Genomic DNA, 27949 nt, shown 5'->3' with positions numbered 1-27949 from the left:
AGTCTTGTATCACTTAGAGACATTGGTCTGTTGTGAGGCAGCATAGTCTTGTATAACTTAGAGACATTGATCTTTTGTGAGACAGCATAGTCTTGATAACTTGAACATGTCCTTGTGAGGCACATAGCTTGTTAACTGAGACATTGGTCCGTTGTGAGGCAGCACAGTCTTGTATAACTTGGAGACATTGGTCCGTTGTGAGGCAGCACAGTCTTGTATAACTTGGAGACATTGGTCTGTTGTGAGGCAGCACAGTCTTGTATAACTTGGAGACAGTGGTCCGTTGTGAGGCAGCACAGTCGTGTATAACTTGGAGACAGTGGTCCGTTGTGAGGCAGCACAGTCTTGTATAACTTAGAGACATTGGTCCGTTTTGAGGCAGCATAGTCTTGTATAACTTAGAGACATTGTCTGTTGTGAGGCAGCATAGTCTTGTATAACTTAGAGACATTGGTCCGTTGTGAGACAGCAAAGTCATGTATAACTAAGAGACATTGGTCCGTTGTGAGAGAGCACAGTTTTGTATAACTGAGAGAGATTGGTCTGTTGTGAGGCAGGACACCCTTGTATAACTTAGAGACGTTGGTCCGTTATGAGAGAGCATGGTCTTGTTTAACTAAAAGACATTGGTCTGTTGTGAGACAGCATAGTCTTGTATAACGTAGAGACACTGATGTTGTGAGGTAGCATAGTCTTCTAAAACGTAGAGACATTGGTCTGTTGAGAGGCAGCATGGTCTTGTATAACTTGGAGACATTGGTCTGTTGTGAGGCAGCATAGTCTTGTATAATTAAGAGACATTGATCTTTTGTGAGACAGCGTAGTCTTGTATAACTTAGAGACATTGGTCTGTTGTGAGGCAGCATAGTCTTGTATAACTTGGAGACATTGGTCTGTTGTGAGGCAGCATAGTCTTGTATTGCTTAGAGACTTTGGTCTGTTGTGAGGCAGCATAGTCTTGTATAACTTAGAGACATTGGTCTGTTGTGAGGCAGCATAGTCTTGTATTGCTTAGAGACATTGGTCTCTTGTGAGGCAGCATAGTCTTGTATAACTTAGAAACATTGGCTGTTGTGAGGCAGCGTAGTCTTGTATTACCTAGAGACATTGGTCTGTTGTGAGGCAGCATAGTCTTCTATAGCTTAGAGACATTGGTCTGTTGTGAGGCAGCAAAGTCCTGTATTGCTTAGAGACATTGGTCTGTTGTGAGGCAGCACAGTCTTGTATAACTTAGAGACATTGGTCTGTTGTGATAGAGATATTGGTCTATTGTGAGGCAGCATAGTCTTGTATAGCTTAGAGACATTGGTCTGTTGTGAGGCAGCATAGTCTTGTATAGCTTAGAGACATTGGTCTGTTGTGAGACAGCATAGTCTTGTATAGCTTAGAGACATTGGTCTGTTGTGAGGCAGCATAGTCTTGTATAGCTAAGAATGTCTTTTGAGGCAGCACATCTGGTATCTAGAGCTTGGTCTGTGAGGCAGCACAGTCTTGTATAGCTTAGAGACATTGGTCTGTTGTGAGGCAGCACACTCTTGTATAGCTTAGAGACATTGGTCTGTTGTGAGGCAGCACAGTCTTGTATAGCTTAGAGACATTTGTCTGTTGTGAGACAGCACAGTCTTGTATAGCTTAGAGACATTGGTCTGTTGTGAGGCAGCATAGTCTTGTATAGCTTAGAGACATTGGTCTGTTGTGAGGCAGCACACTCTTGTATAGCTTAGAGACATTGGTCTGTTGTGAGGCAGCACAGTCTTGTATTGCTTAGAGTCATTGGTCTGTTGTGAGGCAGCACAGTCATGTATTACTTAGAGACATTGGTCGGTTGTGAGGCAGCACAGTCTTGTATTGCTTAGAGACATTGGTCGGTTGTGAGGCAGCATTGTCATGTATTACTTTGAGACATTGGTCTGTTGTGAGGCAGCATAGTCTTGTATTTCTTAGAGACATTGGTCTGTTGTGAGACAGAAAGTTTTGTATTACTTGGAGACATTGGTCTGTTGTGAGGTAGCATAGTCTTGTATTACTTAGAGACATTGGCTGTTGTGAGAAAGCATTGTCTTGTATAACTAAGAGACGTTGGTCTGTTTTGAGGCAGCATAGTGTTGTATAACATAGAGACATTGGTCTGTTGTGTGGCAGCATAGTGTTGTATAACTCAGAGACATTCGTTTGTTGTGAGGAAGCATAGTCTTGTATCAAGTAGAGACATTGGTCTGTTGTGAGGCAGCAGTCTTGTATAATTTAGATACATTGGTCTGTTGTGAGGCAGCATAGTCTTGTATAACTTGGAGACATTGGTCTGTTGTGAGACAGGACAGTCTTGTATAACTTGGAGACATTGGTCTGTTTTGAGACAGCACAGTCTTGTATAACTTAGAGACATTGGTCTGTTGTGAGGCAGCACAGTCTTGTACTACTTAGAGACATTGCTCTGTTTTGAGACAGCACAGTCTTGTATAACTTATAGACATTGGTCTGTTTTGAGACAGGACAGTCTTGTATAACTTGGAGACATTGGTCTGTTGTGAGACAGGACAGTCTTGTATAACTTGGAGACATTGGTCTGTTTTGAGACAGCACAGTCTTGTATAACTTATAGACATTGGTCTGTTGTGAGGCAGCACAGTCTTGTACTACTTAGAGACATTGCTCTGTTTTGAGACAGCACAGTCTTGTATAACTTATAGACATTGGTCTGTTGTGAGACAGGACAGTCTTGTATAACTTGGAGACATTGGTCTGTTGTGAGACAGGACAGTTTGTATAACTTGAGACATTGGTCTGTTTGAGACAGCTGTCTTGTATAACATAGACATTGGTCTGTTGTGAGGCAGCACAGTCTTGTATAATATAGAGACATGTGTGTCGGTTGCGAGGCAGCACAGTCTTGTATAAGTAGAGACATTGCTCTGTTTTGAGACAGCACAGTCTTGTATACTTAAGACATTATTCGTGTGAAGCAGCAGAGTCTTGATAATAAGGACTGTCTGTTATGAGGCAGCATAGTCTTGTATAACTTAGAGACATTGGTCTGTTGTGAGGTAGCATAGTCTTGTATTACTTAGAGACATTGGCTGTTGTGAGACAGCATTGTCTTGTATAACTAAGAGACGTTGGTCTGTTTTGAGGCAGCATAGTGTTGTATAACATAGAGATATTGGTCTGTTGTGTGGCAGCATAGTGTTGTATAACTCAGAGACATTCGTTTGTTGTGAGGAACATAGTCTTGTATCAAGTAGAGACATTGGTCTGTTGTGAGGCAGCAGTCTTGTATAATTTAGATACATTGGTCTGTTGTGAGGCAGCATAGTCTTGTATAACTTGGAGACATTGGTCTGTTGTGAGACAGGACAGTCTTGTATAACTTGGAGACATTGGTCTGTTTTGAGACAGCACAGTCTTGTATAACATAGAGATATTGGTCTGTTGTGTGGCAGCATAGTGTTGTATAACTCAGAGACATTCGTTTGTTGTGAGGAACATAGTCTCGTATCAAGTAGAGACATTGGTCTGTTGTGAGGCAGCAGTCTTGTATAATTTAGATACATTGGTCTGTTGTGAGGCAGCATAGTCTTGTATAACTTGGAGACATTGGTCTGTTGTGAGACAGGACAGTCTTGTATAACTTGGAGACATTGGTCTGTTTTGAGACAGCACAGTCTTGTATAACTTATAGACATTGGTCTGTTGTGAGGCAGCACAGTCTTGTATAACTTAGAGACATTGGTCTGTTGTGAGGCAGCACAGTCTTGTACTACTTAGAGACATTGCTCTGTTTTGAGACAGCACAGTCTTGTATAACTTAGAGACATTATTCTGTTGTGAAGCAGCAGAGTCTTGTATAACTAAGAGACATTGGTCTGTTATGAGGCAGCATAGTCTTGTATAACTTAGAGACATTGGTCTGTTGTGAGGCAGCACAGTCTTGTATAACTTAGAGACTTTGGTCAGTTGTGAGTCACCACAGTCTTGTATAACTTAGAGAAATTGGTCTGTTGTGAGGCAGCACAGTCTTGTATAACTTAGAGACTTTGGTCTGTTGTGAGACAGGACAGTTTTGTATAACGTAGAGACATTGATCTGTTGTGAAGCAGCAGAGTCTTGTATAACTAAGAGACATTGGTCTGTTATGAGGCAGCATAGTCTTGTATAACTTAAGAGACGTTGGTCTGTTTTGAGGCAGCATAGTCTTGTATAACTTAGAGACATTGGTCTGTTGTGTGTCAGCATAGTGTTGTATAGTGTAGAGACATTGGTCTGTTGTGAGTCAGCACAGTCTTGTATTGCTTAGAGACAGTGGTCTGTTGTGAGACAGCATAGTCTTGTATAACTTAGAGACATTGGTCTGTTGTGTGGCAGCAAGTGTTGTATAGTGTAGAGACATTGGTCTGTTGTGAGTCAGCACAGTCTTGTATAGCTTAGAGACAGTGGTCTGTTGTGAGACAGCATAGTCTTTTATAACTAAGAGACGTTGGTCTGTTTTGAGGCAGCATAGTCTTGTATAACTTAGAGACATTGGTCTGTTGTGTGGCAGCATAGTGTTGTATAACTAAGAGACATTCGTTTGTTGTGAGGAAGCATAGTCTTGTATCAAGTAGAGACATTGGTCTGTTGTGTGTCATCATAGTGTTGTATAGTGTAGAGACATTGGTCTGTTGTGAGTCAGCACAGTCTTGTATTGCTTAGAGACATTGGTCTGTTGTGAGGCAGCATAGTCTTTTATAACAAAGAGACGTTGGTCTGTTTTGAGGCAGCATAGTTTTGTATATCTTAGAGACATTGGTCTGTTGTGTGGCAGCATAGTGTTGTATAACTAAGAGACATTCGTTTGTTGTGAGGAAGCATAGTCTTGTATCAAGTGGAGACATTGGTCTGTTGTGAGGCAGCACAGTCTTGTATAACTTAGAGACATTGGTCTGTTGTGAGGCAGCATAGTCTTGTATAGCTTAGAGACAGTGGTCTGTTGTGAGGCAGCATAGTCTTGTATAACTTAGAGACTTTGGTCTGTTGTGTGTCAGCATAGTCTTGTATAGCTTAGAGACAGTGGTCTGTTGTGAGACAGCATAGTCTTTTATAACTAAGAGACGTTGGTCTGTTTTGAGGCAGCATAGTCTTGTATACTTAGAGACATTGGTCTGTTGTGTGGCAGCATAGTGTTGTATAACTAAGAGACATTCGTTTGTTGTGAGGAAGCATAGTCTTGTATCAAGTAGAGACATTGGTCTGTTGTGTGTCATCATAGTGTTGTATAGTGTAGAGACATTGGTCTGTTGTGAGGCAGCATAGTCTTTTATAACAAAGAGACGTTGGTCTGTTTTGAGGCAGCATAGTTTTATATATCTTAGAGACATTGGTCTGTTGTGTGGCAGCATAGTGTTGTATAACTAAGAGACATTCGTTTGTTGTGAGGAAGCATAGTCTTGTATCAAGTGGAGACATTGGTCTGTTGTGAGGCAGCACAGTCTTGTATAACTTAGAGACATTGGTCTGTTGTGAGGCAGCATAGTCTTGTATAACTTGGAGACATTGGTCTGTTGTGAGACAGCACAGTCTTGTATAACTTGGAGACATTGGTCTGTTGTAAGACAGCACAGTCTTGTATAACTTATAGACTTTGGTCAGTTGTGAGGCAGCACAGTCTTGTATAACTTAGAGACTTTGGTTTGTTGTAAGACACCATAGTCTTGTATAACATAGAGACATTGATCTGTTGTGAAGCAGCAGAGTCTTGTATAACTTAAGAGACATTTGTCTGTTGTGCGGCAGCATTGTGTTGCATAACTTAGAAACATTGGTCTGTTGTGAGGCAGCATAGTCTTGTATAACTTAGAGACATTTGTCTGTTGTGAGACAGCATTGTGTTGCATAACTTAGAAACATTGGTCTATTGTGAGGCAGCATAGTCTTGTATAACTTAGAGACATTTGTCTGTTGTGAGGTAGCATTATCTTCTATAACTTATAGACATTGGTCTGTTATGAGGCAGCATAGTGTTGTATAACTAAGAGACATTGGTCTGTTGTGAGGCAGCATCTGTTGTTAGGTAGCATTTTCTTGTATTAACTTAGATACATTGGTTTGTTATGAGGCAGCATAGTCTTGTATAACTAAGAGACATTGGTGTGTTGTGAGGCAGCATAGTCTTGTATAACTTAGAGACTTTGGTCTGTTGTGAGGCAGCATAGTCTTGTAGAACTTAGAGACGTTGGTCTGTTGTGAGGCAGCATAGCCTTGTAGAACTTAGAGACGTTGGTCTGTTGTGAGGTAGTATCATCTTGTAGAACTTACACACGTTGGTCTGTTGTGACAGGGGTCAAATTTAACAATAATTTGTACTAGCTGAAATTAGCTAGTGCCCTTTTTGATCACTAGCTAAAATGAAAAGCTACCAGCTAATGTTAATAATATTTATTTACTCTTTTAATATTTTTCTGGCAAAAACTTACTGATTGATCTCTGTTAGAAGCCAGTCACAAACAAAAATGTTTTCTATTACCTTAAATAGCTTGTGCCATTTTTGTTGAACAATAAAATATCATAAACATAAATGATAACATTCTTTTGTTATGAAAAAATGTGTACCTTCAAAACAATTAAACTTTATTAAAGCTCTGAAGACATTTGCTTGTTATATTACTGACTAGCTGAAATTAGCTAGTACATTTCAAAACCACAAGCTATTTTAAAATTCCACTAGCATTTAGCTTGTATGCTTGTCTAAATTTGAACCCTGTATGAGGTAGCATTATCTTGTATAACTTAGAGACATGAGTCTGTTGTGAGGCAGCTTAGTCTTGTAGAACTTAGAGACGTTGGTCTGTTGTGAGGTAGCACAGTCTTGTATAAGTCTTAATCATTTTTCTTTTGTGAGGCAGCATATCTTGTATAAGTTGGAATCATTGGTTTGTGTAAGGCAGCATAATCTTGTAAATAAGAGACATTGGTCTGTTATGAGGCAGCAGAGTGTTGTATAACTTGGAGACATTGTTCTGTTGTGAGGCAGCATAGTCTTGTTTAACTTAGAGACATTTGTCTGTTGTGAGATAGCATTATCTTGTATAACTGAGAGACATTGGTCTGTTTTGAGGCAGCATAATCTTGTACAAGTTGGAATCATTGGTCTGTTGTGAGGCAGCATAATCAACCATCAGTGTGTCTATGACTTTTGCTCCTGTCCCGTATTGACTTCTTGCCTATATAACAGTGCATTGGGGGAGACATGTGCTTTCTATAAAAGCATCTTCTAGTTTTTACTAAGTTTTCTGAATATTTCAAAAGCCAATTGCTGAATTCTAGTGAGTTTTAGGATAAAATTATCAGTATCACTAAGGAAGTATATATAAACAAAAAAGGTGATGATCTTTTCCCCAACTTTATGCTTGATAAATAGCAACCGAAGTGGAGATACGCATCAGTATACTAGCCTGAGCCCACACAGTGCCTGAACCGCCTCTGTAGTCTAGTGGTAGAGCGTCTGCTTCGAGTACAGGAGGTTGTGGGTTCGATCCCCAGCTGCGTCATACCAAAGACGTAAAAAAATGGTATTAGCAGCTTCCTCGCATGGCACTCAGCATTAAGAGGATAGTGTTAAGACTGGGCAACCCGGTGTCACTATAATGTGACTGGGTAGTGTATCATGCTACGTGTCTATGATGTGATATTCCAGTGAGGCAGCACTATAAAGTTGGGCATTGTGCTCACTGCTACAAGTAGACACCGTTGTTTATATGAGTGAAAAATTGATAAAAAAAGACGTTAAACCCAAACACACACACAGTGCATGAATACCAAGCCTCAAAGGTATTTACAGTTTTAACAGGTTCAGGTTAATATGGCATTGCATACTAACACTGAGGCTTAGTGTCTGATTTACCCTTTGGTTGTATGCAGTTAACATGTATAGTATAGAAGTGCCGTCAGTTTCACAGTCTCAGGTTGATATGGCTTTACATACCAACACTGAGGCTTGGTACCAGGTTTACCCCTTGGTCATGTACAGTTAACATGTATAGTTGGAAGTGATGTCAGTTTCACAGGCTCAGGTTGATACGGCATTGCATACCAACATCGAGGCTTGGTACCTGGTTTACCCCTTGGTCATGTACAGTTAACATGTATAGTTGGAAGTGCCGTCAATTTCACAGGCTCAGGTTAATATGGCATTGCATACCAACACTGAGGCTCGGTACCTGGTTTACCCCTTGGTCATGTACAGTTAACATATATAGTTGGAAGTGCCGTCAGTTTCACAGGTTCAGGTTGATATGGCATTGCATACCAACACTGAGGCTTGGTACCTGGTTTACCCCTTGGTCATGTGAAGTTAACATGTATAGTATAAAAGCGCTGTCAGTTTCACAGGCTCAGGTTGATATGGCATTGCATACCAACACTGAGGCTTTGTACCTGGTTTACACCTTGGTCATGTGAAGTTAACATGTATAGATAGAAGCGCTGTCAGTTTCACAGGCTCAGGTTAATATGGCATAATTGCATACCAACACTGAGGCTCGGTACCTGGTTTACCCCTTGGTCATGTGAAGTTAACATATATAGTATAGAAGCGCTGTCAGATTCACAGACTCAGGTTAATGTGACAGTGCGTACCAACACTGAGGCTTGCTAACTGATTTACCCCTTGGTCATGTATAGAAGCGGCGTCAGTTTTCACAAGCGCAGGTTAATATGGCATTGCATACCAACACTGAAGCTCGGTACCTGATTTACACCTTGTTCATGTACAGTTAACATGTATAGTATAGCAAGCTTGTTCAGATAGCTAGTAGGTAGAATTGAAGTTTATGATTTGAAAGGACGCTTGTTTAATGTACTCAGACATGTCGTGGTTTGACAAAAAACAGTTAGACATTCATCCACTATCTATTTGTCATATGGATAATTTGTTGGTTACATGGGTATATCAAGTATGAACAGTTTCAGCTTAATAAATACATTATAAAACACGTTGCTGCAGTCTGAGTCTAAATATCAGAATGTTGATGAATATGGGAAGTGAGCTATAAGGTGGATGGGAGACACTTACATTTCAAGTGTCTGATGGGAGACTCTCCAGTATTTCCAGTGTCTGGTGAGAGACACTCCTGTTTCCAGTGTGTGGACAGGGATTCAAACTACGAACCTCTAGATTGACAATCAAGGAGTTACTGTTAGACAATTAGGTCACTATTCTTACTTATTTCTAGCATTTTTAGGAATATTTTATGTTTCAGATAGTTTCCTCATTTACTTGGTAGCTTATCTTAATGAAAAATCTTGAAACATAGACAGCTGGTATCGACACAATATATTCTTACTTCTGAATCACTACTTACTGATCTGAATGTTATCCTACCTTCACTCTTATTACCTGAAAATCAGCACACATGATCCTCATGCATTTATAAAATATCCAGCCGCCACCATGCAGTAACAGTCAGGTAGGATCATATGTTCATTTCAAGGATCAATTAGCAGCCTAGCAACAGCAGGTCCGATCCAGACTGTTGCACTTTGCATCATTGACAATTAGAGACACCGATTTAGGCAAACACATGTATCCTGACGAGACTGGTGTGAGGTGCATATCTTGTAAATGTAGAGACATGGTCTATTGTATGGCAGCACAGTCTTGTATAGTGAGAGACATGGTCTGTTGTGAGGTAGCATTATCTGTATAACTGAGAGACATTGTCTGTTGTCTGGAGCATATCTTGTATATGTAGAGACATGGTCTGTTGTGAGGCAGCAGTCCTGTATAACTGAGACATTGTCTGTTGTGAGGCAGCACATCTTGTATAATTAGAGACATGTGTGTCGGTTGCGAGGCAGCACAGTCTTGTATAAGTAGAGACATTGGTCTGTTGTGAGGCAGCACAGTCTTGTAAAACTTAGAGACATTGGTCTGTTGTGAGGCAGCACAGTCCTGTATAACTTAGAGACATTGATCTGTTGTGAGGCAGCACAGTCTTGTATAATATAGAGACATGTGTGTCGGTTGCGAGGCAGCACAGTCTTGTATAAGTAGAGACATTGCTCGTTGTGAGGCAGCACAGTCTTGTAAAACTTAGAGACATTGGTCTGTTGTGAGGTAGCACAGTCTTGTATAATGTAGAGACATGTGTGTCTGTTGTGAGGCAGCACAGTCTTGTATAACATAGAGACTTTGGTCTATTGTGAGGCAGCATAGTCTTGTATAACTGAGAGACATTGGTTTGTTGGAAGGCAGCACACTCTTGTATAACGTAGAGACATTGGTCTGTTGGGAGGCAGCATAGTCTTGTATAACTTAGAGACATTGGTTTGTTCGAAGGCAGCACACTCTTGTATAACGTAGAGACATTGGTCTGTTGGGAGGCAGCATAGTCTTGTATAACTTAGAGACATTGGTCCATTGTGAGGCTGCATAGTCTTGTATAACTGAGAGACATTGGTCTGTTCAGAGGCAGCATAGTCTTGTATAACTTAGAGACATTGGTCCATTGTGAGGCAGCATAGTCTTGTATAACTGAGAGACATTGGTCTGTTGGGAGGCAGCATAGTCCTGTATAACTGAGAGACATTGGTCCGTTCTTAGGCAGGATAGTGTTGTATAACTAAGAGACACTGGTCCGTTGTGAGGCAGCATACTCTTGTATAACTTAGAGACATTGGTCCATTGTGAGGCAGCATAGTCTTGTATAACTGAGAGACATTGGTCTGTTGGGAGGCAGCATAGTCCTGTATAACTGAGAGAAATTGGTCTGTTGGAAGGCAGCACACTCTTGTATAACGTAGACACATTGGTCCGTTGTGAGGCAGCATAGTCTTGTATAACTTAGAGACATTGGTCCATTGTGAGGTAGCATAGTCTTGTATAACTGAGAGACATTGGTCTGTTGTGAGGTAGCACAGTCTTGTATAACTTAGAGACATGTGTCTGTTGTGAGGCATCACAGTCTTGTATAATGTAGAGACATGTGTCTGTTGTGAGGTAGCACAGTCTTGTATAACTTGGAGACATTGGTCTATTGTGAGGCAGCATAGTCTTGTATAACTGAGAGACATTGGTCTGTTCAGAGGCAGCATAGTCTTGTATAACTTAGAGACATTGGTCCATTGTGATGCAGCATAGTCTTGTATAACTGAGAGATATTGGTCTGTTGTGAGGCATCACAGTCTTGTATAATGTAGAGACATGTGTCTGTTGTGAGGTAGCACAGTCTTGTATAACTTGGAGACATTGGTCTATTGTGAGGCAGCATAGTCTTGTATAACTGAGAGACATTGGTCTGTTCAGAGGCAGCATAGTCTTGTATAACTTAGAGACATTGGTCCATTGTGATGCAGCATAGTCTTGTATAACTGAGAGATATTGGTCTGTTGTGAGGCAGCATAGTCCTGTATAACTGAGAGAAATTGGTCTGTTGGAAGGCAGCACACTCTTGTATAACGTAGAGACATTGGTCCGTTGTGAGGCAGCATAGTCTTGTATAACTTAGAGACATTGGTCCATTGTGAGGCAGCATAGTCTTGTATAACTGAGAGACATTGGTCTGTTGTGAGGCAGCACAGTCTTGTATAACTTAGAGACATGTGTCTGTTGTGAGGCATCACAGTCTTGTATAATGTAGAGACATGTGTCTGTTGTGAGGTAGCACAGTCTTGTATAACTTGGAGACATTAGTCCATTGTGAGGCAGCAGAGTCTTGTATAACTTAGAGACTTTGGTCCATTGTGAGGCAGCATAGTCTTGTATAACTTAGAGACATTGGTCTGTTGGGAGGCAGCATAGTGTTGTATAACTTAGAGACATGTGTCTGTTGTGAGGCAGCATAGTCTTGTATAACTTGGAGACATTGGTCTGTTGTGAGGCAGCATAGTCTTGTATAACTTAGAGACATTGGTCCGTTGTGAGGCAGCATAGTCTTGTATAACTTAGAGACTTTGGTCTGTTGGGAGGCAGCATAGTGTTGTATAACTTAGAGACATGTGTCTGTTGTGAGGCAGCATAGTCTTGTATAACTTGGAGACATTGGTCTGTTGTGAGGCAGCACAGTCTTGTATAACTGAGAGACATTGGTCTGTTGTGAGGCAGCATAGTCTTGTATAACTTAGAGACATTGGTCTGTTGTCAGGCAGCATAGTCTTATATAACTTAGAGACATTGGTCTGTTGTGAGGCAGCATAGTCTTGTATAACTTAGAGACATTGGTCTATTGGGAGGCAGCATAGTGTTGTATAACTAAGAGACATTGGTCTGTTGGGAGGCAGCATCTGTTGTGAGGAAGCATAATCTTGTATAAAGCATAGTTTTGTATAAAGTCTACACCAGGAGAAACAATACCTATAACTCTGATTTGAATTTTGACACAGTAGTGTCCCTTTTTAACTAGAACTTTTTGGTTAAAGTTTTTATTGGCAAAGTACTAATTCAAAGTCAAGCACTGAGAAAAGTCAATCGCGCTGTCTTATGAACAGCTCTTGTTATTAGGCAGATTTCTGCCAACCCTACATGCCAAGCCTCTTTGTGCATATTATTGGTCTGTTCCAATGCAGTGATTTTCAGTGGAGGTATGGCCCTTGATTAGTCGTAATTTACCTTTTCCAGGCAACTGCTCAAATATGACCAGGAGCAAGTACACTAAATGTCACAAAAGTGATCATTGTCAAGTCAAGTGGCCTCCGTGGCCAAGTGATTAAAGTCACTAATTCAAATCGTTTGCCCCACATCGATGTGGGTTCAAGCATCACTTGCGGCATTGAATTCTTAATGGCTTACGGAAGATGGGTGGTTCTGCCCAGGTGCTGGTTTGTGATGAAATAATGCAGAGAGGGGCACCTGCGGTCTTTCTCCACCATCAAAGCTTGAAAGTCGCAATATGACCTATAATTTTGTCAGTGTGACGTTAAACCCAACAGAATGAATAAATAAATACATTGTCAAGTCTAGTTGTGTGCGCATTTTGTTCTGTTTTTTTGTGTGGTTTTTTTTTTTTTCAACAAAAAATTTAATGTCCTTGATCCATCAAATTCTATTACTATGTTTTAGCCACTTCTGTAATATGATATAGCAGATTTTCGCCGAACATTATATAAGTGATTAGAGTCTGACGTCCAAGTCTTATCATGCATATTATCAGCATGATCTGTTTCAATGATTTTTAGCAGAATTTTAGGCCTTGCTTTGCTTTATCATATTTTACAATGTTTACTCTACTTGGTATATAATACGGCTGAATTTCAAGCTTAACAAAAAAATGATTAATGCCAAGCCTATTTTGCACATCTTTGGCATGTTCCAGTTCATTTTTATAACAGAGTTATCACCCTTGATTCATCAAAATTGATTATATTTTAGCCAAATCTCTTATATAGTAGGGGGGATTTCCACCAAGCCTTACAGGAGTGATCAGTGCAAAGTCTTATAATGCCTGTTATCTGCATGTTCTGCTTCAATCATTTTCAGTTATGGCCCTTGCTTTGTCATATTTTACAATGTTTACACAACTTCTTGCTGTAAAGTGTCATTCACACTACACAGTATAGCACTAATGGACGTACAATGTATAACAAAATTTTCAGTCCATTTGTGTCCATTCGCATGTGTTTCTTTTACGTTTCTTATGCGATGCCTGTGCTCCTTGTCGGGCACTGTTCGTTTCATCCTAAAAGGTTTTGAGCACGTTCAAAATTTGGAAAGTACACCAATGGACAAAGTTGTCTGTTAGATGTACAGTAGCAATGCACTGGTATGCATTTTGTTTGTTACTCATGCGTTACTTATTCTGTATATGTCTGGTTCACATCTGTTCTTGTCCGATGGACCTGATTCACGGCCTGACTACTACCTAACATGCAACAGATGTAACGTATGTTCAACGGACGATAACTGACAAGGAATGCATAGGAACTGAATTACATTTGTCAAACATTTGAACGTTTTGTCAGTTTCTCATGCATTGCGCTTAAGAGGAACTGAACTACATTTGTCAAACATTCAAACGTTTTGTCAGTTTCTCATGCGTTGCGCTTATGAGGAACTGAATTACATTTGTCAAACATTCGAACAGTTTGTCAGTTTCTCATGCGTTGCGCTTATGTTTTATGCGGTACAAGTTTGTTACTAGTACTGTGATGTCCGTTAATTTAACGTTGATCGTCCTGTTCATATGTGCATTGATCTTGCGGTCATTATGCGTTTTGTCCGTTTCATGCGCCTCATACACCAAGCAGCAGCAGGAGATGCATTTGTTCACAAGATAACTTTCTGCCGCAGTTTGTCTATACATTGGGCGTTTGTTAAGGCTATATACAGTGAAATGTGACTGACCCATAAGCAATTCTTCTTCATTGCACCAAACATCACAAGTGATTAGTGGGAAGCGAAGCTTTGCATAATACCATAATGTTCTGATTAAATGACTTTCAGCTGAGCCATAACTTTGAACTGGGCTACTTCTCCTATACCACTGGTTGGAATTCCACTAAGCTTTACAGGAGTTGCCGCTGCCGAGCCTTGTTGTATATGTCATTGGAATGTTACGGTTCAGTGATTTTCTCTGGATTTATGGCCCATTATATGTTTCATTTTAAACTTTCTGCATGGTGAGTGTTGGAAGACATATATTTTTTCATGCACAACATCCTCTAGTGTCATATGGAACTCTTGTTACCTGTCAGATAAAACATTGTTTCCAATGACAGCTAGCTGACAGTCTGGTGTCCACAGTTTGTTTGTTAATATGCACTTATGAAATGTGTTGTATTATGTGATCTGACCTGTGCAAGTGGGTGGACAGCTAGCGGAATCCACTGTTGTTTTTCTGCTCAAATTTGAGCAGTTTGTTTTCCAATATTATCACCACTTGCTCACAATGTTTATAGGCATAGCATCTTTTCCAAGTTAGATAACCTGCTGGATTGTCCAAGTTCCTTTGAGTTATGGCTTTGAATTTTTCAAACTTGTGACGATTGACAGCGTCCTCTCTGTAACTGAATAGACATATTGTTTTTGCCCTGTCCATCCATCCTTCCATCCGTCCGTTCTCCCATCCGTCTGTCACCCTTCTGTTTCCAGTCAATGACTGGAAAATCATGTGACCTAGAACCTTCAGACATTATAGAGTGGCAGGGCGTATGAAATAGAAGACCCCTATTGTTTTTGGGGTCACTCCATCAAAGGTCATGGTCACAAGGGCCAGAAGATGGAAAAATATTTCCAATCAATAATTTGAGAACCACTAGACCTAGTATGTTGAAACTTCATAGGATGATTTGTCATACAGAGTAAATAACCTCTATTGATTTAGGGGTCACTCCATTAAAGGTCAAGGTCATAGGGTCCTGAACATGGAAAACTATTTCCGACCAATAACTTGGGTACCACTTGACCTAGAATGTTGAAACTAAATAGGATGATTGGACATTCAGAGTAGATGACCCCTATTGATTTTGGATGTCACTCTGTTAAAGATCAAGGTCACAGTGGACAGAACATGGAAATTCATTTCCAGTCAATAACTTGAGAACTATTTGACCTAGAAATTTCAAACTTCATAGGTTGATAGGACTTAAAAGTAGATGACTCCTATTGTTTTGGGTGTCATTCCATAAAAGGTCAATTTCACAGGGTGCTGAACATAGAAAACACTTTCCAATCAATTACTTGAGAACCACTTGACTAGATGACCCCCATTGATTTTGGGGTCACTCTGTTAAAGGTCAAGGTCACAGGGGCCAGAACATGGAAAATGGTATCTGGTCAATAACTTGAGAACCATTTGACCTAGAACCTTCAAACTTCGTAGGGTTAAGACTTACAAAGTAGATGACCGTCATCATTTTTGGGGTCACTTTACTTAAGGTCAAGGTCACAGGGGACTGAACATAGAAAACTCTTTCTAATCAATAACTTGAGAACCACTTGACGCAGAACGTTAAAACTTAATAGAATGATTGGACATGCAGAGATGGCCCTAATAATTTTTGGGTCACTTGATCAAAGATCAAGGTCACAGGGGCCTGAACATGGAAAACGGTTTCCAACTCATAACTCGAGAGCCAATGGGCCCAGAATGTTGAAACTTAGTGGGATGATTGGACATGCCAAGGAGATGATCCCTATTGTGGCCAATCATCAGTATCACTTTGTTTTTCACTCCTGTCCCCTATTGACTGCTTGCCTATAAGATGGGGGAGACATGCGCTGTTCTACCAAGCATCTAGTTTTGACTATAGATGCATCATGCCTGTCAGTCCAACTTATTTTTGACCTTCCATTATTTTCCGGGTCACTCCATCAAAGGTCAAGGTCACAGGGGCTGAACATAAAAAACCCTTTCCAATCAATAACTTGAGAACCACTTGACCCAGAATGATAAAACATATTAAGATGATTTGTCTTGCAAAGTAGATGACCCCTATTGATTTTGTGGTCACTCTGTTAAAGGTCAAGGTTGCAGGAGCCTGAACATGGAAAACTGTTTTCAGTTCATAACTAAAGAACCACAAGGCCCCAAATTTTGAAACTTAGTGGGATGATTGGCCATGCCAAGTAGATTTGTCCCTATAGCAACCAACCATCAGTCTCTTTGACTTTTGCTCCTGTCCACTATAGACTTTTTGCTTATATGACTAGGCATTGGGGGAAACATGCGTTTTTCTACATAAGCATCTTCTAGTTTTTATCCAGTGTTCCCCAAACTTGTTCAAAATGTTACAAGTCAAATGGTTTATCGCAGCCAGAAATTTGTACAAACCGGACAGAAGTTGCGAAATTATCATTTGTGCAGGAAAGAAGCGTTTACCATAATGTCCAGTACTGGACAGGTATAGTGACCATGCACGGACACAGCCAATTTTCTCAGAGGGGGTCCGATCCCCTGACCCCCCCCCCCCCCCCCCACACACACACACCCTGGAAATTTTGAAATTTAGCACTTCATTTTTTGCATTCTGGGACAGTTTTATGGACTAACCTGTTAAATTTGGGAAAATGATAAAATCAAGCTTTCTTGAAGGTAAAATTCTTAGTTTCTTTTAGATAAATAATATGAATTATGTCGGGGTCGTATGTAGCTGCAGCCATATATACTTTACATGCAGTCCTAATGTTGCCTTTTTCGAAAAACATTTTCTTTCCTTCTTGTCTTCTTTCCTTTTTTAAAGATTTTCCAGAGGGGGTCCGGACCCCCGGTCCCCCCCACCCACCCCTCTGGATCCGCGCATGGTGACATATCATGCTTTCTGTTTATGCAGGTAAACTTGTGTTTGGTTAAATTTCAACAGAGCACAATTGTCTGAACAGTGTACAAACTCGTTACTGTTTTTTCAGGCAAGGGTGGAAAAAAAGTGGTAGACAATGAAAGCAGTAACATTTTTATTAAAAAAAAATAAACAATGAGACAAACATTTCCAACATCTTTGGACGGTTAAAAAATCCCATGTTAAACATACGATAAAGCCCGAAACGCGTGAAAATGTTCCGAATGTAAATCGGGTGAAGTAAGCGCTCTGCGTATAGTTAGATTATGCGTCTAGATTGATTAAACTGGGCGAGTCTACTTACTTATTACTTGAGGATGAAAAAAAAACGTGTTTTTTAAATGTTGCTCTTAAACAAGGGTGGCGGTTGAACTACTAAAAGTACAACAACAGTTAATTCACAACAAATCGTACGGTATGTTTAATAATCAGTAGAAGCTAGTCGTATTTACGCTTATGAGACCTGTTTCACCCACAAGTAAAGAATTCACAGGTCCATCATGAAATATTTTCCCCAGCGCACATATACTTGTCCTATTCAATATGATCGCGGCCTCATCGGCCACGATCAATAACATGTTAGCCAAGTTTGTTAGCCAGCTGGATTGTCCAGGCTGCTTTTGGAGTTATGGCATTGAATTACTTAATATTAGAAAAATTGACAGTGTCCTCTCTCTAACTTTAGCACTTCGTACAATGTTCACCAAACTTGGTCACACTATGGTCAGGTAAATTGACATTATCCGTTCTCTAACTTGAGCATTTCTTACAATGTTCACAAAACTTGGTCACTCTGTGGAGGTTAATTGACAGTGTCCGTTCTCTAACTTGAGCATTTCTTACAATGTTCACAAAACTTGGTCACTCTGTGGAGGTAAATTGACATTATCCGTTCTCTAACTTGAGCATTTCTAACAATGTTCACAAAACTTGGTCACTCTGTGGAGGTAAATTGACTGTGTCCGCTCTCTTAATTGAGCACTTTGTATGATGTTCTTTACCAAACTTGGTCACACTGTGGTCAGGTAAATTGACAGTGTCTGCACTATAACTTGAGCATTTCTTATGATGTCCACAACACTTGGTCACAATGTATGTTGTGGAAAATTGACAGTATCCACACTCTTACTTGAGCACTTCTTATGATGTTCGCCAAACTTGGTCACACTGTTTGTGGAGGTAAATTGACAGTGTTTGCTGTCTAACTTTAATTGAGCACTTCTGATGTTTACGAAACCTAGTCAAACTGTAGAGGTAAATTGACAGTGTCCGTTCTCTTACCTGAGCGCTTCTTACGATGTTCACCAAAATTGGTCACAATGTATATGGAGGTAAATTGACAAGGTCTGCTCTCTAACTTGAGCACTTCTTAAGATCTTCACCAAACTTGGTCACACTGTTTTTATATAGACTTTGTTTTGGATTTCACTCTGCCAGGCCAGATTTTTTTTTAATGTATGTTTTTTTGTAAGAAATATGTTTAACCTTTAGCCTGCTGGCTGCAAGACTTGATTTTGCCCATTCAATCCATGCAGTCTGATTATGTTCTGCACTGTTCGCAATTCTGTCAGTATCTTTTTAGTAAGCACCCCTGTTCACATGTGTACTGTCCAAATTTAAAGATGGAAAAGCCTATTATGGAAATTTAGCAGGGTAAGGGTTAAAGTTAATGTGTCCCTTGCATCCCAAAGATTTAGGGAACAAATCAAAGTCATGTGGCACCCAATGACAAACTGTCCAAAACTCAGTGCAGTCAGCTGATAAAGGCTATGTGAGATAGTGTAAATATCCAGGTGAAAGTCAAGCTGCTTTTTAGTCAATGGATTTATTCAAAATATGGACAGTCAAGAGCAAGAGAACAGCCTTCACTGTTAAACAAGGTATCAAGTTGAGCACCAGATACTCTTATTTTGGATTTCAATCTACCACAATCTGACTATAGTACAACTCCTATCACGCTACGCTTAGGATCTGAAGAAGAGCTATTGATAGCCTCTTTCTGATGACCCTTTTGCTAGCCAGTCAGAGCTTACCTTATAGGGTTTTTTCTTGCTGTTTTGGGAACATAGCCTATACCCAAAAAATTGGGAATTTTGATGCGTAAATGTTCCAGATTGGGAAATATTTAGTCACATAGGATATAGCAAGGATGTTTAAGCACTTTCTCATACACTTATTTCACATTGTACAACCTCTTTAACATACTGCCATTACGAAATCGTTCATAATTTGGTCAGGATTTATGCAATTTTGACATTTTTTTTTTTCAGAATGTAGATTGGGAATTTTTGCACTCATTTCGGGGAAAAAACATACTTTTTGGCATTGGGAATATAGCCCAATAACAGCTATAAAAATGACAAAAAAAACCTGCTTTACAACAGTGCGCAAATCTGTATTTAGCCTGGATTTTCGATATTTACAATTCTTATTAGGAACACGTCAGATGGCCGGATAGCTCAATCGGTAGGGCTCTTAATCTGTAAGCGGTGGGTCCCGGGTTTGAGTCCCGTTCTGACTGCACATTTTTCTTACTCTTTGACATTCTAACAAGTGGTCTGATTAGTTCAAATATAAATAGATTGCAAAAATAAAAATAGCAATATTGGAAATCTAAAATATACAGAAAACAAATGTGAATGGGTCATTCTCAGACCTTCTTTTAGAAGATCAAGTACTTTAGTGAGACTGACTCTGCCAGACCAGTGTTATGGTTCTTGACTTTGTACAAAATATGCATAATGGCCTTAAAAATGTGTGTTACATACGTCTCCAAAGTTGTTTGACCTGGTGTCCAGAAACTTTATTGCAATGTTGTTAAGAATATGAAGGTTTGTACCTGGGGCCATAATTATTTTGGGATTTTACCTCCTATTCCAATCTGACTAAAGTACATCTCCTATTACGATACGCTTAGGATCTGAGAACAAGCTATTGTTCTGACGACCCTTTCAATAGCCAATCAGAGCTTAACTTACAACATTTTGCAAATCTATAGTAAGCCTGGATTTTGATATTGACAATTCTTACTATGTCATAATGTATCAGATAGCCGGTTAGCTCAGTCGGTAAGCCACTTGCTTTGTAAGTGAGGGGGCCCAGGTTCCAGCCCTGGATTAACTGCACATTTTTCTTACTCTGACATTCAAACAAGTCATCTGATTGGTTCAAATGAAAATAGATTTGCGAAAATAAAAAAAAAAAACAATATTAGAGATCCAAAATATACAGAAGACGATCAATGTGAATGGGTCTTTATTCTTAGATCTTTGTTTGGAAGATCAAGTACTTTAGTCAGATTGCCTCCTACTCCTACTCCCAAAGCCTCCCCCATCCCCTTCAAAAATGTTGTTTTGTACTATCTGTATCCCCATCCCACCCACTGACGACTCATGTGTGCTCAACATCATTCTCCCTCTCCAAGGTGATGTAAATATTTACGTAGTCTTGCATTTTCAGGAAGGGGAGCGGGTACACATTTGTATACAATAACTTATAGGATATTTCTCAGATGGCTTCTTAGTGTTCCTCACATACACCTCCACTAATCCTAACCCCATTTCCCCCTTACATACATACATGAACACAAAAATAAATGTTAGAACTGTGGCAGCCTCATTTCTTACCCAAGTCTCATAATATTTGTACAGAAGATGTATATCTTGTTACCATTTAGGAATTTGATACAGGGAGGGATCCAACCCTGAGTTTTAGAGTTGTCTACTAGTCATTATTATTAACACTTTCATATTTCAGTATTTTGACTATCAAGCAAATTCATTTCTTTGTCAATCCTACTCAATAGTATTGATCATAGAAACGGAAATGCGTTGTCAGTATCATCCTAGCTCATTTGCATATAAATTAACCATTTTTTTTTTGGTATAAATTCAGCGCATATGGAGAGAAAATTTTGTCTTTTGCCATCACTTGGATCGATTCAAAAGGTAAGTCTCAGTTTCATTTTCAGTCGTGCTGACGTGTAACTATAATGTCTTTATGCTGAAAATAATGTAAGAACAGGAGTGTGTTTAAAATTTGGAATATTTATTTTGCTTAAGCTATTTAAATTGTATCAGTGTTTAAGAACTCCTTAAAGGTAAGTGGGGTTTTTTTGTTTCTTTTTTTTTGTTTCTTTTGTTGAAATTTTTATTTTGTGTTAAACTGTTGCTTCTTTTCAGGAGTTATAATGTTTTATGTAAAAACTTCTGTCTAGGAAAATGTTAAAAATCCTACGCGAGTTTCTATTCTAACAATTTTACAAAATCTTTAATTATAATAAATTATATATTTTTATATAGTTCTGAAATTTAAAACTATTTCAGATGCAATAAATAATGTTAATGATAGACTAAAATGTGATATGGAGGCTTGTACTGAAACCTATTAAATTTAAAAAGAAAAGAAAAATGTAAGAAATTTAAGTTATCCACATTCAAAGGAATTTAAAGTAAAATATTTTAAAAAAAGTTACACATGTGATGAAATCAATCAGATAGCTTACAAAAAATAATATTTTATAATGTACTAAAATTATAATCAAAATTTGAACAAACTTGGCAGATGATTCTTAACACAATTTAAATACAGTTATTAATAACATAGAGATTATAAGTTTACAACAAAAATATATAATGCACTTCAAAGATCTGAAACAAGCTCAAATGTTAAACTGAAATATTATTTATCATAAATCATATTGATTATAAAAAGATTCTGAATGTTATGCGAAGTTTTGCTTTACTTTCTATTTTAGTCAATAAAATATGTGTAAGTCACTAAAAAAATTTGCAAGATAAAAGGAATTAGCAGCTGTTAAAATTCTTATCATTCACATTAAAAATTTCTACTTAAATAATATGGGTTTAGGCCTTGAAATATTCTTTGTTTCCAGTAATATGCTAAAAACAATAATTAGGGTAGGTAGGTTTTTTAAAATTTGTTTTGGGAAAGGGATTTTTTGGGTCAAAAAATGAATACAAATAAGGGGGTTACTGCATTTAGAGTATCAGTAAGTTAATTTCTAACATCACTGACCATGTTAACAGCATAAAAAGTGCAGTTTTTGCAACATTCAATAAAAAAAATTGAAAAAATAATTCTCCAAGGCCATAAAACATTTATGGTTGGGGCAAAAATTTAGGATGCGTAGTTTTACCAAAAAAAAAAATTCACACCTTATAAATCCTGATACCTAATATCACTTACTATCTGTTTGAAAAACGTAATAAATGGATATTAAAAATTTTCACTTTAATCTCTACAGTAAAGATTATTTATAGATCATGTAAAAGTAATCTTCATTTTATGCACTAAAAAATCGAAATAACAAGATATTTAAGGAGCATATGTTTAAATGCATCAATGTGCACATAGTGTCACTTCTTACCCAAAAATGAAATGAAACAAAATGTGAAATGCAAATAATAAGCAAGTGTAATGGCACTGAATTTGGAAAATGAATGTGACATGGCAAATTCAAAAGTTGACAGGCAGTTGGCAAATTAAATTAAGTTGTAAGAAAGTTTATATTAAAGGAAAAGTGTATATGACTGATATTTACGAAATTAAACAAAAATGTGACTGGATTTATTTTGACAATTTTACTTAATGAAAAGTAATATGTGTAGCTTTCTTGAACAAAGTTTTACCATTTAAAACAGGGCATTGGTAGAATTTTAATCACAAAAAAATATGTGAAAAATCATCTAATCAAAATAAAACTGAATGTGAATCATGTCAAAAATTCAGTTTATACAAATATAGGGAAAGTTCAATGGGGAAAAGCAGTATATTTTGTATCAGTTTTTCCACTGATTTGGGAATGGGGCTGGGCCTTTACAATTGGGAAAAATGTGTCATAAAACACATAAATTGGGAATTGTTGGAAGTCGTATTTACTATTTAAATACCACATTAATTTTAAGAAAAAATGGTCATAAAATTTATCATTATTCTTTAAGTAAGCAAATTGTCTTTCAAAGTTTCATAGGTACATTCTTGTTTGAAAAAAGTTGGAAAAGTAAAAACATTAAACTTTAGGAATTTTAGCTTTGAAATTGGGGAAAAAACCCATACTATTTGCCATTGGATTTGGGGGCCCAATTTCTGCCCCAAATTGGTCAGTAAAAAACACTGTGTATTATTATATTCTTACAATGTAACATCTGTAGAGTTAGTAAAGTCATAAAAACTGTACAAAATGTTATTTGAAATCATATTCATTACCAAGAAAGTTTGTAGGGATGACAAGAAAAGAATATTTATTGCAACACTTCTCTAAACATTTGCCAAGCTGCAACAGTTGCTAAGATTCCGGTCAATATATTAAAAATATAAAGTTAAACTCGAACATTTCCCCTGCTAAAAAATTAAGAAACTTGATCTTTGTTTTCACTGCGTACCTTTATATTGAAGAGAATTCAAGGGGAGTAAATACCAATGACTCGGACATAGGTAATTGCTGGTATCGGGACCCAGCGTCTTAAATTATTTTTGTTAAAAGCTAAAATTAAAAGCTCACGTAAAATTTCAAGATAAATAAATGTTGTTTTTCATAAAAATGTACTATTTCAACCAATTTCTGTAACTGTTCAAAAAGTTTTTAACAAAACCTGTGTAAAACTTTCCCGGCGTGTTTTCACACATTTTGCATTAAAAGACTTGAAACTCCGTATCAGGTAGGCCGGAAATAGATTATCTATAGTCTTCAAACATAATTTTGATAGTTGTCTATATCCCCTTGTTCATCGAGTAAATCACGCCCGAGGCATTAATTATCTTACCACCTACTGTCACAATCTACAAACAATAATTAACCGTTAAATTATGCCTAGAGGCAATTGTAAACATGTGCATGCAAGATTTTACACTGATCCATTAACATCATAGTCGCTATCCATAATGTTTAAAACAATTTGCAAACAAGTCTTAAAATTACGTCATTTTACCGCCACATGCCAAAGTGTACTTTCGTTTTTGCTGGCTTCAATATGCATGGAGTGATCAAAGGATGTGGCAGTTAGTTAAGTGCTTACACAGAGTTTATGCCTTTCAATTTAAATACTTGCACAACGTGCAAAAACACCGACAACAGGGGCGAGATTGTGTCAAAAACTGTAGTGAATTTTGGACAAACATAAATTCGGATAAGTGGATAATAACGAAGATAAATTGCAATTCATAATACCATAAGGATTTTGCTAGTTTATAAAAATTGATTGACATTCCTAATAATAATTATTTCAATTAATGAAAACCAGAAGAATTCTCAGTTAAATACATGTGGATTGAGTCTAAATATGGACAATCCAGAGCAAGAGATTTCCTTTACATGCATGGGTATAAGCACTTTTCCAGAATTCTGTTGATATTTTTTCACTGCCTCCTATACAGGAGTGCGACCTGTAAACGGCCAATTACAGTATTCAATAAACCATAGTATCCTGCTCGCAAAGTTTCCAAGACCAAAAAACCAATGCTTCAAAAAAACAATTGGGTGCTTAACTAGGGATATAATTTTTTTTTTTCATAACTCGTGATAAAACTACTACCATACATTGGAACAAAGGAAGATTCCATGGAAGCCATAATTGTTGAGACTGTTCTTACTTTTTATTAACAAAGATCTTGTTTTTATGCCCCCACTTTGGTGGGGGCATATAGATTTGCCCTTGTCCATCCGTCCATCTGAGAATGTTGTGTCGCGCCTAGCTTCAAAAGTATTTGATGTAGAGTCACAAAACTTTACAGGAATGTTGGTCAGCATGTGTAGTTGTGCACCTGGGGTTTCGCATCCGGATTCATTCAGTCGTGTAGGAGTTATGGCCCCTGACTTTGTAAAAATTGGTCATTTTAGTGTTGTGTCGCGCCTAGCTCCAGAAGTATTTGATGTAGAGTCATAAACCTTAGGAATGTTGGTCAGCATGTGCAGTTGTGCACCTTGGGTTTCGCGTCCGGATTCATTCAGTATTATAGGAGTTATGGCCCCTGACCTAGGAAAAAATTTGTTTCCTTTGTTACATAGTGGGGGCGTCTGTGTCCTATGGACACATTTCTAGTTGTTTTTTTTTAACATCCTGTTTGTATTATTTAACATTTTCAATTTCTTTTATTCATTTCTTTTAACGCTTTTTTTTTGCTTGCCTTTTTTTCAATTACATATTTTATTTCTTAGTCTTTATACGTTCATACTAACGGCTTTGCTTGTGGCATTGAAAGAGGGAAAGCATACACAATTTCAGAGAAACTGCACAAAGCAGATAGGATTAGGAACGACAAAACCCAGGCAAAAGTGAGTTGGGAAATTGGAGTGTCGGACTCAATGATATGGAGGTGGTTCAAGGACGAAGCCAAACTACGTGGTGCCGGCAGTTCTTTGGAGGATTGTGGTCAGGTCAGGAAATGAAGTAGGCCTGCTCAAGACCAGCAGCTTGGGAACACCATGTTTACATGGTTTAATCAAGCTCGGTTTGAGGGTATGCCTATCTCTGGCTCTGTTACCCAAACTCAAGCAGAAGAAGCCATCAGGAACTGCATGGCTCCGAGGTAGAATTTAATGCCTCAAACGAATGGCTTGGTTGGTTTAAAAACCGTCGCGTAGGTGACCATAAGAGTCGAACAACAATCAGGGGATGAAGCTGCAGCAGATGTGTATCCGGTGGAATTACGGAAGTTGATCGAGGTTCATGATTTGAGTGCAGAGCAAATCTACAACTGTGATGAGACGGCACTGTACTTCAAGACACTCCCTGACTGAACTCCTGTAAGTCAGACCAGCAGAAGAAGCAAGTTAATGATCGAGTTACTGTTTTGTTATGCTGTAACAAAGCAGGGACGCATAAACTTGCTCCCCTAGTCATTGGAAGGTTTGGGAATCTGAGATGCTTCCATCATGTCAACATGAATAGTCCTCCTCTAAAAATGCATGGATGACTTCAGTAATCTTGGAGGACTGCTTTAAAATGCATGGATGACTTTGGTAATCTTGGAGGACTGGTTTGAAATGCATGGATGACTTCGGTAATCTTGGAGGACTGATTTAAAATGCATGGATGACTTCGGTAATCTTGGAGTACTGCTTTAAAATGTATGGATGACTTCGGTAATCTTGGAGGACTGGTTTAAAATGCATGGATGACTTCAGTAATCTTGGAGGACTGGTTTAAAATGCATGAATGACTTTCGTAATCTTGAAGGACTGGTGTAAAATGCATGGATGACTTCCGTAATCTTCGAGGACTGGTTTCATGAGGAGTTTGTGCCTTTTGTCAGAAAACACCTGCACCTCAGAAAAAAGGAAGTGAAGGTCATCCTCCTTATGGACCACTGTCCTGCTCTCCTAGGTGTTGAGTCATTGACTTCTCTTGACAAGAAGATCAAGGCTGTCTTCTTACCAAAAACACCGTTTAGAAGCTACAACTTCTACACCAAGGGATAATTGCCATCCTTAAGTGCAACTGCCAGCGTAATCTGTATGGCAATATGATTAATAGCAAAATGTCTGTGTCTGCATGAATACCTGTGTAAGTTGAACTTGAAGGAGGCACTTCATCTCTTGGTAACATCCTGGAGTGAAGTCACGCAGAAAACGATCTTCAGATGTTGGACGATGGGTTTAGGCCCAGTATTTTAGATGGATGGAGAGGATAGCTCAGACAGCGAGGATTTTTACGGGTTCAGTGAACAGGATTTAAGGCGATTGACTGATGAACAAATCGTAGCAAGTTTCAGGACTGTCAGGAAAAAGATGAGGAGGACGAGACCATCGTGTATGAACCTCCTCCAGCAATTTCTGAAGTGTTGCGGTCCCTGGATACTGTGATGCGCTGGATTAAAACATCAAAGCGTGGCACAGTATCCAAGGTCATGCAAGTCAGGAATTTCATACACGATGCCGTGGCCGATGTTAGAGAGAAAGTGGTACAGCGAACATTTAAGGATTTCTTCATCAGAGGCGGTAGGAACAATGACTAGACAGCATCAAACAACTGTGATTATTGCACTTAGTGTTTTAGATAGCATCTTACATTTTAGATAACACTGTTTTATTTTAACAATTTTCTATTTTATTTTAATCATTTTCTTTTTTAACAAATTTTAAAACTTCTTTCAGCATTTTTTCTCATATTTCCCCTGACACAATTCTTACACAGTTTACTTATTTATTTCTGGGATACACAATTTCAACTTTCTTTAAGAATCACGATGAAATAGGAAGCTGACACACCATTATAAATAAATGTCCCGTTAATATACACATAGAATTTCTCATACAACAATAATAATGAAGCAGCATTCAAAATATGTATAATGCATTAAGGGTAGGTGGGTATTGCATATATGGCCAACCCGCTTTATAAATTTAATCCTGTTAGATCCGCGGGTCTCCAACCTTGGACCCCATTAACAGTGTTATAAAGGGGTTCGAGTGTATATTAGTTTGTAGTACTAAGGAAAACAAAGAAATACCTGAAAAATCACCGTTTTAAAGAAATAGAATATATCGTTGATACTTATTTCAACAGTTAGAAAAAATAAATAGAGAAAGTGTCATAATTATGAAAACTAAAGAATGTAAATAAATGTTAAAAGAAATGTAATAAAATGCTTAGACGAGAAGATAAGTTTTAAAAAGAAAATCTTTTTGATCGCGGCCTGGAAAATATTTCATGATGGACCTGTGAATTCTTTACTTATGGGTGAA

At 38.4% G+C, this 27949-nt stretch overlaps 1 protein-coding gene across 4 annotated transcripts in view; it reads left to right on the top strand.

Annotated features, from left to right (window-relative positions):
• The window catches only part of LOC128546030 (delta-like protein C), a 144312-nt gene that overhangs the window by 92422 nt on the left and 23941 nt on the right, over positions 1-27949 (top strand). For 3 of the 4 annotated variants that reach the window (XM_053526206.1, XM_053526208.1, XM_053526205.1), the window contains one exon: positions 21139-21191. The exons of the other annotated variant lie outside the window; for it this stretch is intronic. The gene's annotated coding sequence lies outside the window, so the exon portion shown is untranslated. The remainder of the gene's footprint in view (positions 1-21138; positions 21192-27949) is intronic. 4 annotated transcript variants of the gene reach the window in all.

This window comes from Mercenaria mercenaria, chromosome 16 (genome assembly GCF_021730395.1).
Source record: "Mercenaria mercenaria strain notata chromosome 16, MADL_Memer_1, whole genome shotgun sequence".
Lineage (NCBI taxonomy): Eukaryota > Metazoa > Mollusca > Bivalvia > Venerida > Veneridae > Mercenaria > Mercenaria mercenaria.
This window is presented reverse-complemented; position numbering and strand designations above follow the sequence as displayed.